Source organism: Ischnura elegans, chromosome 5, assembly GCF_921293095.1.
Source record: "Ischnura elegans chromosome 5, ioIscEleg1.1, whole genome shotgun sequence".
NCBI classification, from domain to species: domain Eukaryota; kingdom Metazoa; phylum Arthropoda; class Insecta; order Odonata; family Coenagrionidae; genus Ischnura; species Ischnura elegans.
Genome location: NC_060250.1, coordinates 79,411,892 through 79,427,908, shown reverse-complemented (window position 1 = coordinate 79,427,908; position 16,017 = coordinate 79,411,892).

The window sequence follows — 16,017 nt, the reverse complement described above, 5'->3', positions numbered from 1 at the left end:
TGAATATACTGTATGAATTCACTTCGTATAAATTAGTATTCATCGATTTCGGTCAATGTGGTATGCAAACTTAATTTGGTTACTTCCGCTAAATTTTCGAAAATCGAAGACGGCCCTCAAGAACTTTGGTAGTTCACGTAAATGCCGCTCAGATGGCAGCAACTAGCAGGGAAAGACCCGCTTTCTGCCGGTACGCATCTCAAATGTTTTGAAGCGTTTAGAAGACACATGGCAAAGTGATTCTCAGTGTTAAATGCAAAGAAAATCATAACATACTTCTATTTTGCCGTTATTAGACGGTAATTTGATCTTTATTCTACTTATGATTGAAGTTTGTCATCAGAGAATAACGTAATGCTCATAAAAATGTCATTACTTGATTGTCGTATTTTCGTATCATCTGTGTATTAACTAAAAAACACAGCTGGAATATTATTTATCAAATACTTAAGTCCCACGGAGCTAAGTGCTGGAATTCAATGTATTTTTCTTATCTTTCCTTTCTTTTGACAGTGATAATACACAGTGACACTGCCACAGTAATAACGCAGAAGATTACGAGCCACGGAAGTTACACTCCAGTGCCATTCGGTATGTGATCAGTCAGCAATTTTTTAAACCTTTTATAAATCCATATCCTTGATCAGTCTAAAAATCGTCTTATAAAGTGAAAACAAAAGATTATTTCATTACGTGTCGTTATAAGACGACGAACACTGTCATAACTTGTATCCAGGAAAATTGAATGTTACTTTATGAACAATTGTGCCTCTAATTGAACTAGGACTTATATGTTCTTCAATTTCACCCTCTGACGAATGCATGCGTATTTCTCTTAAGAACTTTCCATTGCATTATCGGCTTCAGGTGTCGCTTACTGTCTGTTGCTGTTGCTGCTCAAATCTGTTCCATCACAGATGTGAAATCCTCCACCGTTGATTTCTCTACTGCCATCATCTTCCATCCCTCACTGTCTCACTCATATCAGCAGCATACTGCAAACTGCTATAACCTCTGAATTATTGTTTGTATACTTCTAGCCCAAATTTCATATTATAAGGAGATCTTTTTAATTGTGGAATGCTCTCTTGGCCTGGGCCAGTCTTCTACCAATATTTTTCTTGCATCTTCCATTGCTAGTTATTCTGCTTCCTAGATAGCTGAATTCATACTCCTCTTTCAGTTTTTATTCCACATTTTATTGTTATTCTTGACTTTTTACTTCCTCTAAGTACCAATATATTATTCTCTGAAATTTCTCTTTACTGATTTTGAGTTTATATCTGCCCATTGTCCTCCCCATATTTATCAGAATCTCCTTCACATCCTTTGCAGTCTCTGCTTATACATCTATGTTATTGGGTAGTCACAGCATTCTAATTTTTTCCCCCAGATTTTCTCTGCTTAAGCCTTTTCTTAGGTATCATTTTTGGCTTTCTTGATGTAAGCATGGAAAATTTTAGAGGGCAAAGCACTGCTAGGTATCACTCCTTTCCTTAATCTTGCCCCTTCATATCTGGGTCCAAATTTTATCAATGCTACATTTTCATGTTTACTGTGGATAATAATCTCGTGGCTGAACTTTAAGCGACCGAGTGCATCCACAGGGTTGTGGATGGTGGGTTAACCTCTAGATGTAGAGGTTAGTTGCGATATAAGTGAGTTCACTTGTCGAATTAGCAGTCGCGGGCAAAAAGCGGCGGCATTGCGAGGTGGTATGGGTCTATTCCTGGATAAGATAGGCCATCTAAATGATACATGTATTAAACTTGTGAAGATGCCGTGACTTGGCGATGGGAGGCCGCCAACAATTATGGCTCACATCACCCAGGGAAGAGGGCAGCGGCTCTTCTTCGTATGAGGGAAGGTGGAGACCACAGTGGTCAGTACAGCGACACTCATTTTAATGCAGGCATGGTAACATTTACTTTAACGGCTGTGGAGAAATACTGCAATGTGGAAGGTAAGGGGAAACCACCACATTATTATCCCGAGGAGTCGCAGCTACTCAAACTTTAAATAATTTGACATGAGGGAATTCTCTGCGGTAAAAAAAATCCGGAGGTAAAACAGTCCCCCATTTGGATCTACAGGTGAGGGCTACCCGAGAGGGTACAGCAGTCAATTGTGATAAAGTTATGAGGATAGGTACATGGAACATGAGATCACTTACGAATTGCGGTAAGCTAGAAAACCTTAAGGTGGAAATGCAAGTACTGAATGTAGACATGCTACAGGGTTCCCACTCAACCGTGAAAACCTTAAAACCATAAATAAGCCGTAAATTACGTCTACCGTGAATAAACCTGGAAATAGCCGTGAATTTCGTCATAAAACCTTAGAAATCTCTCAAACTAGATTGTAGAACAACGATAGACAGATTAAAAGAAAAATCGATGTTTCGATCATGTCTCAAGGCCGAGTCACGTGCAGATACTGTCCACACATTTTTCTACACACGTGTATTCGAAGCACATTATTAATTGGTCCGTGTGCCATGACAGCACATTGACCTTAAGCCTGCGATTGGAAGACATTAACCCTGGCAAAACATCAGGCACTTCTTCTCCCTGCCACCCTGCTCTCTCCATTTTCCTACTCACGCCCTTTGGCCGGACCTGAATTTTTGCTAACTAAAGGTCACGTCGTAATAGATGGCACTTTCATTGCCGCGTTTGCATTCAAGACATCTGTTGCGTTTGTTACATTTTTAGTTGACGTGCGGCCGATGATTGTTACGTGATCAATATTTCTGCCTAAAATGCCTTATCAACAAACCGTGAATTTGATGACATTTAGACCGTGAAAACCTGGAGAAAACCGTGAATTTTATAATGTAGTTGGAGTGGGAACCCTCTGCTAGGAATTAGCAAAATGAAGTGGCCTGAGGAGGGAGACTTCTGGAGTGAAAGCTATGGGATTATAAACACAGGATCCCTAAACTGTAGTGCTGGGGTTTGGAAAATTCTCAGAAAGAGCACTGGAATGCATGTGAAAAGCTTATTACTGTACAATAAAAGGATAGTTATGGTAAAGTTAGAGACTAAGCTGGTATACAGAGATGGGCAAAATACACGTCAAATGTATTTTAGATACAAAATACAAATTACTTTTAAAATCTGTATTTCAAATACAAAATACAAATTACTTCTAAAAATTGTATTTTCGATACTAAATACAAATGTAATTTCAAAATACATTCTTAAAATACAAAATACATACCTTAACCGAAGTTCTTATCTAGTAAAAAATTAAAATCAATTCAAATATGAACTATTTTTAGAATGAGAGGCTCAAACATTCTTACAACGTATTTATAAGTAATTGACAATCAGACCATTATCCAGGGCAAAATCTCTTAAATAATATGGGGAATATATGGTAATAATTTGTTTATTTCACTAGTCTCACTTACTCCTCCTTAATGCTCCTTTCCCTTCAAAAGCAATAATGTTTCAAACATAGAGACTGCTAAATTACTTCTTTTGCAATTTCGAATAAATCCTGCAAAAGAAAATAACCTTTCCACAGGAGCACTGGATGTGAGGCCAGAGTTATAACGTAAAAACAACTTTTTTACAGCCGGATATGCACTTAACGTTGACAGACATTTCGATTTGTCACCTAGAAATTGCAATACTTCAATTTCATTCCTATTTAAAACATTGAATGAGGAATGTCCCGGGTCATCTGAATAGGTTTATACAGAAGTAAATTAAGGGGCAATTTATTGCCCCATAGATGGCAGGCTAATACTAATTCGGTATCCCTGCCATATCGTCGCGCGCTCTTACAAATTACACACAAAAAAATTACATGTATTTTGATTTTGAATGTATTTTAAAAATACAAATTACTCTTTAGATGTATTTTCATTACAAAATACAAAATACTCTCAGAAAATGTATTTCCGATACAAATTACAAACTACAAATGTATCGAAAATACGTATTTCAAATACAAGTATTTTCGATACTGCCCATCTCTGCTGGTATATACCCTAGTGGTACATGTTTACATGCCTACGACAGACCACGAGGATGAAGAAGTTGAAGATGTCTACAATGATATCAGGGAAGTAATCAAATAGGTAAGGCGTGAAGAAAACCTAATTGTTTTAAGTATTGGAACGCTGTCATCAGGGAAGGTCAGGATGGAAGAATAACTGGAAAATATGGATTAGGTAATCAAAATGAAAGAGGAAAAAGGCTCCTGGAATTCTGCACAGAGCACAAATTTGTGGTTGCCTACACACTATTTAAGAATCATATGTGAAGGAGTTATACATGGAAATTGACAGGAGACAAAAGAAGGTTTCAACTGTATTATATTTTAGCGGAGCAGAGGTTTAGGATTCAGATAAAGGACTGTAAAAGCTACCCGGGAGCAGATATCGACAGTGATCATAATCTAGTGATGATGAAATGCCATCTGAAATTCAAGAAATTAAAGTAATCGGCGAAGAACTTGGGGCAATTAGAGAAACTCAAGGAGCCAAAAAATCAACAGGCCTTTCAAGAAGTAGTGGAGAGCAAGTTAGGATTAGATCACATCAAGAAATCAGTGGAGAATAGCTGGGCAAATATCAAAAGTGGGCTTCAGGAGGCTGCTGAAGAGGTTCTAGGGAGAAGAAAATGTGTTGAGAAAAAGCCATGGATCACGGATCAAGTCCTAGACGTCATTGAAGATCATAGAAAGTATTGACATCTGGAAGGGAATCCAGGTGGCAGCACTAAATTAGGTTGATGATATGAATATTTCCCAGGCGACTACCCACCAATCGCCGGGAATTAGTCTGCTTGAGATATGTAATTTCTCCCAAACTCGCACAAACTTTTTCCGTGGCGATCCCCCCCCCCCCCCACGATCGCCGGGACATCTTCCACCCGAGGGCCCGTCAAAACCGGGTTGGTCCACGCGTGGAAAAGGGTCTTCAAAGATCCTGACCAATCAGGGCACACCTCCACAAAAAAGGCGGCAAACGGGGTGTATATAAGATGAACAACTTTCTGCATCAACACTTCAGTGGACCTGAGGAAGCCAACTGGAACGTTGGCGAAATATTGTCCTACAAAATGGATACACGCGGAAGAAGACCCGGAAAAAGCACCAGATACCATCATAATCTCCGCGGAAGCCTACTTGAAAAAGATGGTTGATAAAATCGTCAAACATTACCCACTAAAACGGAAAAAGAAGTGCCAATTTTCTTCTGAAAAGCATGTATCTCGTGTAACACGCCATTAAGAACGCTTGTTTGTATGAAAAAGCCCATTACAAGAACCAAATATTCCAGTGCTTCAACCATGACAGCTTCCAATATGTGATTACAGCATTCCACTTCATAGCCCTCGACGAAGAACCTCTTGAAGTCTCTATTGAACTCCAAAACGTCAGATGTGGAGAAAATTACTTCATCCATCATTCAGAACTGAAATATACATCAGTATTCGCTTCACAAATTTGCTGAAAACGCACCCGTTTCGCTCACCGCTAGGCTGTAGCATTAGTAAACAAACCGGCCGATCACCTCTGTATCATTTCTGAAATTGGCCACCTGATGTCAGCTACTTTGATTCCTCTTGTCAATAAGAATGGGAATACTGAGGAAGGACAGGCTTGCTACAAGAGAATAAAGAACAAGATTTGCGACAAAGTCGGGAAAGCCAGAGAGGTGTGGATGAGGAATATATGCGAGGATGCGCAAAATAACCTCGTTCAAGGGAAAGTGGAAGCGGCCTATAGAATAGTGAGGAACCATTTCAAAGAACAAAGCACAAGATGTAATTCATAAGGGACAAGTAAGGAAATATCTTAAAGAAAATGAAGACTAACCCGAGAGATGGAAGGATTATACAATGGAAGCAAACTCAACTCAAAAATTATTGAAGAGGAAAATGAAGTAGAAAATGATGATATGGGAGTGAGCATCTTAAGATCGGAATTTGATGCTGCAATAAGAGACCTGCGAAAGAATAAGGCCCAAGGAATGGATGACATTCCAGCAGAGCTAATAAAAATGCAGGAGGAAAGGTCTTAACTCAACTGTATAAAAATATCATCAATATGTACTCATTAGATTTACCTGGTGACTTTGAGAAGAATATCATCATTTCCATACCCAAAAAGAAGAGAGCAGAGAAGTGCGAAGACTTTAGGACCATAAGCCTGACGACGCATGCGTCGAAGATTGTGACCAGAATCGTTTACAGTAGAATAAAACAATGAGCAGAAGAATTCTTGTATGAAGACCAATTCGGATTTAGGAAAAGCAAGGGCACAAGAGAAGCAATTTTGGCTCTTAGGCTGCGTAGAGAAGAGAATGGAGAAAAACAAACTAAATTTCATAGCATTTGTCAAATTAGAGAAGGCATTTGATAACGTGAAATGGAATTCAAAGCTTAGAATTCTGAAAGAAATCTGAGTGCTCTACAATAATTGTAGAATTGTTCAAAGCTGTTATAAAAACCAAGTAGCTGTGATTAAAGCTGGACCCAACAGTGCATAAGCAAGAATAAGAAAAGAGTTGAGACAAGGTTGTGCACCTTCCCCCTTAATTTTCAATGTTTGCATAGAGAAAGCCATCAATGAAATCAAGGAGAAAGCTACAGATGTCAATATTCACAGAGAAAAAATAAGTATGCTGCGATTTGCTGACAGCATAGCAGTCATAGCCGAGTCAGAGAAGGATTTGAAGAAGACTTTGACAAATATGGAAAGGACAATGGACAGATATCAGCTGAAAATCAATAAATAAGACTAAGGTATTAGTATGCCGCAAAAGGGTGGAGGCCAAGACAAGCATTAACCTAGGAAAGCATAAGTTTGTAGAGGTGAAAGAGATTTCTTACCTGGGAAGCCGAATTACCAATGATGGACAAAGCAAGAAAGAAGTAGTAGAATAGCTCAGGTAAAGAGGTCTTTCTACGAAAAGAAAAATCATCTTACAGCTGAAAATACAAGCATAGGAGTAAGTAAAAAACTCATCAGATGCTACATATGGAGTATGTTTCTCTATGGAAGCAAGGCATGGATGTTGACACCAGCAGAGAAGTCAAGAGTGGAAGCATTTGAAATGTGGTGCTACTGAAGAATGATGAAGATAAAATGGATCAACCGGGTCAGTAACGAGGAAGTGTTTGGATGAGTTGGAGAAAAGAGAAGCTTCCTAAAATCCTTATGTAGAAGACTGAGCACTTGTTCAGCCACATTTTGAGGCATGATGGCCTGATGAAGGCAATTGTTGAAAGACAGGTGGAAGGGAAGTAGAGCAAGGAATGGCCCCGAATGAGTTCCATAGGAAAGGTCATAAAGGACGTGAAAGAGAAGAAATACATCGCAATGAAAAGTTTAGCGGATAGGAGAGAGGAATGGAGAGCTGCGTCAAACCAATCTTAGGATTGTTGACTAACTATGATGATATTTAGGAATCTTTAAGGTCTCCTGGACTTATTTCCTTTAAGTTTCCCTCTTTGGCTGTGAATTTTAAATCATGTGTTGGCAACTACTAACTTGTATACTACACAGAATTTTGGGAGTCTTTCTTCTCTTTCATATTTTCAAGTTATTCTTCTATCTTGACTTCTGACAGCAACAGCAATCCTATTGCCTAGTATGATAAGATTCTCCTTGTCTCCTATGAGCTTGATTACTTCCATGATGTCTTGGTAAACGTCTTTCCCTGGTGTATGGAATACATCCATGGTATGGTATAGATGGCTGAGGTCATTTGGACCATGAGGAAAGGGTAGGGAAAGATGGGTGGAGAGAAACCTGGCATTGGCATTTGGCTGCGCTTAATGAAAGGTGCTAAGGGGAACATGGCTTAACATTCCATCTACTGGACAGAGTATTGTACTTCCCTCCTGCCCTGCCCTCGGCAAAACACTAAAGAAGTGATTGGGCAAATCAGGAAATATCTGGTGCCAATGGCTTTCGGTAGCAGCTGCATATTGCACTTGAAATTCATCGCCTGATGATGCAACCTGCAATGGCCGTGAAAGCTCATGTGACAAAGTGCACTACGCAGCTGCTCCGGAAAGCCGTCGACACAAATGAATCTTGCTGAAAAGCCTAAGTTCCAGAAAAATATCTGCCACCGCCATGGTGAGAATCCAAACCGTCTGGATGGTGAGCCAGTTCTTCTATCTAGCTACCTCACCAACGTATTCCCTCCAATTACTACTGGATCGGTCGTTATCTTCACCATTACTATCCTCTGATTAAGCTACAATTAGCTTTTTTCTAGCATCCCTGGACTCTTTCTAAGTATAATTCCCACTCCAGCAGTACCATTTACCATTCCTCATGTGTAGTATTCTGTAGCTCCCAATTCTGTCTCCTTCTTCAGTTCACTTCATTTCGCTGATCCTAAGAATGTTGGTTGAATCTCCATATTTCTTCCATAAAATTCTTTAGTATTCCCCAGACACCTAGGGATATCTCATTTCATGTTCCTATCCTTAGAATTTTATTCTACTTGACTGATGTACTCTCTCGGGAAGTCACCATGGAGATATCTGAATTTTTAGTTTACATGGTTTTCATCTGTAATGTTTTACTCTTGAGAACCCCATCATGTTTGATGTATAAAGTAGCTGCTACCTTTTTTATGTGTTGGTTTCCTCTTGTCTTCCACATCACAATACTGCGGCTGTTGAAGTAAATGTTACCATGCGTGTAGTTTAATCTGTTGCTGTACTGACCACTGTCCGTGGTCTCCTTTTACATTACTCATGAAGAAGAGCTGCTCCCTAAATGATGAGAGGCATAATAGGTGGTTTAAGACCTCCTATTGCCAACTCTCGTCATCTTCACAACATCATGTTGATGGCCTAATTTAGCTAGGATAAATCAGTGCAACCTTGGAATGCTATTTCTTTTTGGCCATGACTGATTATTCTACGTTTGAACTGACTTGCCTCAAATTAATGTATATATGTAGAGGTGAACCCATCGTTTTTTATCCCAGTGGATGCACTGGGTGGTCTAAAAGGTCAGCCTTGAACATAGATAGCCACATGAAGGAATGAGTTGGTTAATGAACCTTTCAACCGAGTTCTGTTGCTGTGTACCAAGTTTTTTTTATTACCCAACATTTACCGTATATGTCTGAATATAGTCTCCCCATTTTTTCCAAAAATGCCTGTGGTAAAAGTAAAGGGGGGGACTATATTCAAATGCATTTTTTTAACTTTTCCCGAAACTGAAGCCTCAAAATTAGGTGGGGGGGACTATATTCGGAGAAATACGGTAGTTCTAATAATCTACCTATTTTCCCAATATAGATAGATTTTTCAGGTGGAGGTCTAACATGTCACTAATTTTATTAATCATTTAGTTTCCCATAAAAAATAGGCTGTGAGTGATAATAGGTAATCTAAGAAGAAGAGAAGAAAAACAATATCTACCACTCCGAGTGAGTCTTTCAACATCTTATCGTGGCAATATTTCTTCATGTTTCTTGATTTTTCATGCTGTTAAAAGGCTTTTTTCTACTCTCAATCTTTTCCTTAATTCTTTGGCCTTTGTATGTTAAAAATTGCTCATGTATTGAATCCAGCGATAGGCATTTACTCGTAATGTTAATTGAGTCAAGACATTTTGTTCGACATTTGCTATTGGCAATGAGATGGTTAATTAATTGTTTTTTAATAGTTGTTATTTTCTAAGATATTAAAGGCTATAGTGAATTTTTTGATCACAACTTGAAGCTCATATTTATTACTATTGGAGTGTAAATGAAATAGGTGAAAATATGTTGTATGCATCTTTGTTAGGTTTGAGGTAATGCGTACACCTCAATGACAGTAATTATTTATTCATATTCATCTTTAAAAATTTCAAAAACTACTATAAATGCAATCTGTAAATATTCTTTCTTGACACCAGTACCATGGAAGCTAATTAGTATGTATTTTGTTGCTAGTGACTCATAAACAATACATTCTTGGTAAATTAACTTTTAATTTATGACACAAGCATGTTGGTCTTGACTTAAATCTTTTGTTGCATAAGTAAATGCATTACTTATTCCATTACCAGTGTGAATAGTGTCATACTGAGTAGGGTACTTGATGGAGGTACAGGCAGGGTGCAAGCCATGTCTGCAAAATCTCCACCACTGCCTGGATTTGGACCGAGGCCTCCAGGACAGGAAGTTTATGTTAGCTACTTGCCTGATTTCATTTTTCAATGAATTTAATGTAATTCATACTCATACTTGATGTTGCCCTAAAAACTTGTTGATATCACCAGCGCTAATCTTAGCAATGTCAAGTAAACAATACAGTACAGTACAATATATATGTATCTCTAAAATTAGCCATAAAAATAAACATATCCCAAAATTTTATCTTATTGGTCACAATTTCCTCATGTACACTGTCTCATTTCTTGTAATCTTTGGGATGGGGATTCAGTGCCTTACTGCAAAGCTCTTAGGGTGGACAATGTACTGTGTAGGATTATAGCCTACAAGAAGAATCTCTATTCTTCTCATGTAAATACCCATCTCCCAAAATACCTATATCCCTAAAGTAGCTCCTATCTCAAGCTTTTTTACAATTTCAGCTGGCTTCTCATCATTACTGGTCAACAATCCTATTATTGTTTTGACACCACCCAATTATCCTACCAGCTAATCTTTTCACTGCTATATACATATTTCTTCTATTTCACATTTGTCTTGTTCTGTATACCTATTTTATTCAATGTCTTCCTTTTCTGTTCCTGCCATCCACTTGTCCTTCGATGATTTTCTTCATCAGGCTATGATGCTTCAAGATGTAGCTGATTAAGTTGTATTCAAGTTTTTCACAATGTTTCTTTTACCTCCTACTTCTCTTAGGACTTTCTCAAATATTACATGGCCAATCCATTTGATCCTCAATGTTCTTTTGTTGTACCTCATGTTGAAAGGCTCCACCATCGATTTTTTGTTGCCATCATTTTCCATTCCTCACTTCTGGAGTTAAGTGAGGCATTGAAAATGCTCCAATTGTAATTTCTTAAAAATTGTTTCCTTACTTCTTTGTTCAAATTTCCTTCAGTAAGTAGATCATTCTTCTGGTGGAGTTCTCTCTTCCCCTGCGGTATTCTTCTACTAATTTCTTTCTCGTTTCTTCCATTGCTAGTTATTCTGTTTACCAACTAATTGGTTTTTATGTAAGCTGTGGATGATTCTCTTGTCACTGTAAATAATGGTATTACTTTCAGGATTCTAAGCATTGAATTCCAATTTCATCATCAAATGGCTACTGTAAAACTATAAACTCGATGAGCGTGGGCTTTTTCTTGTCTATTCTCTTTCTTATGATCATCCTAAGGGCCAATATGGCTATCCTAGTTTCTTTGAATTTTCTGAATCTGAATTGATCATATTCTAAGTATTCTTCTACTCTTCATTTTATTCTTCTGAAGATGATCCTTGTCAGTATCTGTCAATGTTTTCAGATGTTATGGTCCTTATATTTTCACAGTTCTCCGCTGTATTTCTCTTGGGAATTTGATTGATGTTCCTCTCAAAGTTCATTGGTATATCACCTGTTAAATATATTTCATGTATGATTTGGTACAATTGGTTCAAAGTCTTTTCTTCTGCATTTTTACTGTCGCATCAAATTCTGATCTTAAAATGGGGTTTTGCATGTTACCTTTATCAACTTTCTTTCTGTTTTTGATAGCTTTCATTGTTACGCTGTTTCCCTTGTTTAACTCTTCCTGATATATTTTCCATCTCTTCACTGTCTTAATTTTCAATCATTAGTTCTCCATTTTTGTCCCTCAGGGTAAAACATCTCATGCCCCATTCCTTGAAGTGGTTCCTTACCATGCTATCGTGACAACTTTTCTTCTACCAAGAAATTTTACAGCTGCTGCCTGTATATATATGTAGCTGCTACATAGTTATGGTCACTGTTGATAGTAGTCCTTGCATAGATTTTGTAATCCTTCACCTGGTTCCTAAATCTTTGTTTCAATAGAATGTGGTCAATGTGGTCTTGATCTTTTTAGGTCTCTTCACACTTTACTCATGTATCTACTTTGCATTGGATTTTTCAATCCCTTGTTAAGTCATCAGTAAATGTATACAAAATATGCCTTGCATCGTAAAAGGGGGGCTCTTTATAAGTCTAAGATATCTTGGCACAGCTATGCGCGCATGGCCATCTTGGTGCAAGCCAGTTTTTTGTGTGCCTCTTCAGCACAGGGTTATAATGGTATGGGATGTCTTGGCATGGGCAATCTTTCCGGGAGACATTTGTTTCCATTCTAGAGAAAATCACCAATTGCAATCAGATTATATTAATGGAATAATGACTCTAAATTTTGAACTACCTTTTGAATGTTGATGGTAAAATCTTTATTTTTAGACTTTCAAATAGCAGTCATAGAAACAATCTGATTAATTTAATGTTTGTGTACAGTTGTTGGCAGCAGTTTGAATGATCATACTTAGAAATAATAATAGGGTAGTTTCCTTCATCAAAGAAAACGATAGGCATTGATTGCGATTCGTTACCCACCATTAGTGTATTCATAATATACAAATTATTTGGTTTTAGAAATACCGGCTTAGACGAATGGCAAGGGTCAATTTTATCCTCATTTGAAAAAGGCCAGATTGGCGCCCATGCGATTCCACTCCACGTGACGTCACAGGGACCTAGTTTCTATATGAGTAGATAGGAGTTTTACATCGTCTGAGGTTACCAATGCATGCATGAGGCACAGAGCTCAGGGAAACATGTCTTAATAATCACCTATTAAAACTGGCTAAGGTCGGAAAGTTTTCCTCGTTTGATAAGGTATTAATTATCATTATTTAAGTCAAGCGCTACCAGCTAGCATGGTACTCTGCTACCTACTAGCATCCTGCGTCGTATCAGCGCTCAGAGCTTCGCCCCAAGGTCACCTCACTTGCGGCAGCGGGAACCAGAACGACGTCACACGGGAGTTTTCCCGGCATTCATACTTACCCGTTGCATTTTTTTTTTTTTTTTTTAATTTTCACTTTTCATTTAATCGCGAAAAATAGATATCGTCATTTAAAAATCTAAAAGCATGAAATACGTACTCATGGAGTAATAATCTATTGATTTCGATAAAAAAATAATAGGAAACAACCGTATTGTCATTTATGTGGAAGGGCTTTTATAATTCAGGCCTTGCTTTTGTTTCGTTGACAAATGGGGATGAGAAGTCAAACTCCCTCTTGCTTAGTAACAGGCACTTCAAAAATAAACATAACATTTTCATTATTTGAAAAAAGTGCTTTTTCATTTGAACTGACAAAAAGGTGAAAAAAAATTTTATTTTCCTTTTTCGAAAAATTCTGATATTTTATTCTACTGTTTATTCCAATTAACTTGCTATCATGGTTGGTTACTTAGCCACTGGCCGGCCTAAATGACTTATTAAGAATGCATTTTTTAAAACAATGTGAAAAGAAAATGTTGTGTTTCTACTTCCCGATTTGAAAATGCAATCGGGTGGCTTCCTATTTTTTTTTATTGTGTAGATAGAAAGATTAATACTACTGGAGTACGTACTTCATGCTTTTAGATTTTTAAATGACAACATCTATTTTTCGCGATTTAATGAAAAGAGAAAATTTTCTAGAGCGCGAAAACGCTGAGGATAAGTGTGAATGCTGGGAAAAGCCTTTGTGACGTCTGGCTGCTGCTGTGCGAGGCTATGAATGCTGCTACGATGCAGGCTGCTTGCTGCCGAGCATGGCGGTATCTTAGAGTTGCCTGCCAGCAGGTAGCGCTTGGCTTAAATAAGGAGTATTAATACCCTTATCTTATTATTTTCTTATCCCTGATATGATGAGGAAACCTTGCCTAATTTCAGCCTTTGAAAAATTTTCTTCTTCATTAGAAGCCATGAACTCACAAACCTAAACAAAAAGTAAGTCCTAATTAAGTCAACCTGGTGGGAATTTGGGAAGAATATTTTTTATGTATATTTTTTTTAGGCTGTCAGAGTTGTTGCTTTGATTTTTTTCTGTGAATGGATCATTTGCTATTAAGTGGGAAAAGTCAAAGTGATGGCATTAATAGGTTTGAACACGTGCAGTGAAGATGTAGGTATTATTAAGGGATGCTACCTTATTTGATCTCTTTTGGTTTGTCTTGGAAAAAGTTTGACGTGAATATTTTTATGTTGCATCGCATTTTATGCTTAAGCTTCTGCATAATACAACTTAAATACAGTTTTGTGTACAGTTAATGAATTGCAGATACTGTCTTTGGTTAGAAAAATGCCATTATTTATTATGTAAAATGTAGTGATTTGAATTTTCCATCATTGGATAAAGATAAGGAACTTTTCTGTAATTCCTTGCATCAATTGCACTTTTTTACACATTGCAATTTTTTCGGAAAAGAGAAGTAACTATGATCCCCTTCCTGAGATCAATTTCTTAGCGGAAGCATCATCATTGCTGAGAATAAATTCCACCCAATGGTTTCATACCAAAATCAATTGTGTTTTTTAATAAATTTCAATGGGTGAATACCTTCTTAGACTCAGATGGTCGTCTTATTGTCTCTTCCGCTAGACCACAAATTTTATTCCTTTTGGTCTCCTGTGTCACATTTTGTACTTCCTTTCATTGATAGCTGTTGTGCTGTCAATCAGTGCTTCGCTTTATTTCTTCCTATCCACTTACCGCGACATGATCTTAAGCCCCCATCTTTTGGATTGAAACTGATGGAATAAATGGAATTCTTATGATGGAAATGTTGGTGCATATTTTTACAGAAAGGATTGTGACATAGCTGTCACACCTTAACCAAATTCTGACTTGTGTCTCTTCCATTATTTGCTCGTTTGAATCTTTTGCAATTATGGGTTTGAAATTGAAAATGCTACTTGTAGGTTTTTTATATTTTTGTAAATTATCAAGAATCAGTTTTTCTTATGCATTCCCATGATAATATCAGCTAACTAAAAGCTATTTTACTATTTTGTGTTTTTTTATAATTATCAGTTGTTTATTTCCTTTTGTGACTCTGGTTATTTTATGAGCAAAATAGTTCAAGATGGGTCATGATCACAATTTATAGAAAATGCAAGAGAGGCAAAGCTGTCATGGATAAGATTTTATTCTTTCCTGGCATTTGATATTAATGAATGCTACATGGATTTTCCTTAGGGTCAGTTTTTGCAATATTGCTAACATTTTGATGGTTGAGTTGATGGGAATGATGGCAGAAGGAGGCCCAAATTGAGTTACATATCACAGGTTATTAAGGATGTGAAAGTGTAGAAATACTTAAATATGAGAAGCTTAGCTGAAGGGAGTGTGGAGTGAAAAGCTGTGTCAAACTAGCCTTCGTATTGCTTCCTAATGATGAATTGTGATTCATCCTCTGGGCCTAGTTAGTATTAACCCTCTCAGTGCTATCCTTCTTCATGGGGTACTGGCAAGAAATGCAGAGGATATTTTCATAAAATGTAGCAACTAGGAAAATTAAACAATACAAAGCTATTTTATTACATATCCATATGCAGTTTTTTTTTATTGATGCGGTTAAACTGGTTAATATTGACAAAATATTTTTGCGTTTACTGAAATAAGTTATGGAAATGTAATAAGAATGTAATATAACAAATTAAATAATGAACTTCGTAAGAGCCGATTTATTGGCCCGCCGCACAAAGAGGGTTAATGAGCCGTGAGGATGATGAAGAGCGTATCGAGGTCTGAGGAAAGTGGATGGCAATGATTTATTATTGTATGCAGTTACGTTGAATTCGACCTTGTGGAAAACTTATATAGTCCTCACCCATGCAGCAGTGATGATTGGCTACAGTTAAAAAAATTAGGACGTAGGAGAATGGCAATGTGTAGATACTGGTAATGACTTCAAATTATATCAGTTTCAATAATGATGATTTTCACATCAGATGTCTCATGTTTGTATCATACTCAACTATGCTGTTAATGATTTACACTTTGCATCATCATCGTCATTATTTTCCATGGTTTTCACATTGAATTCCCTT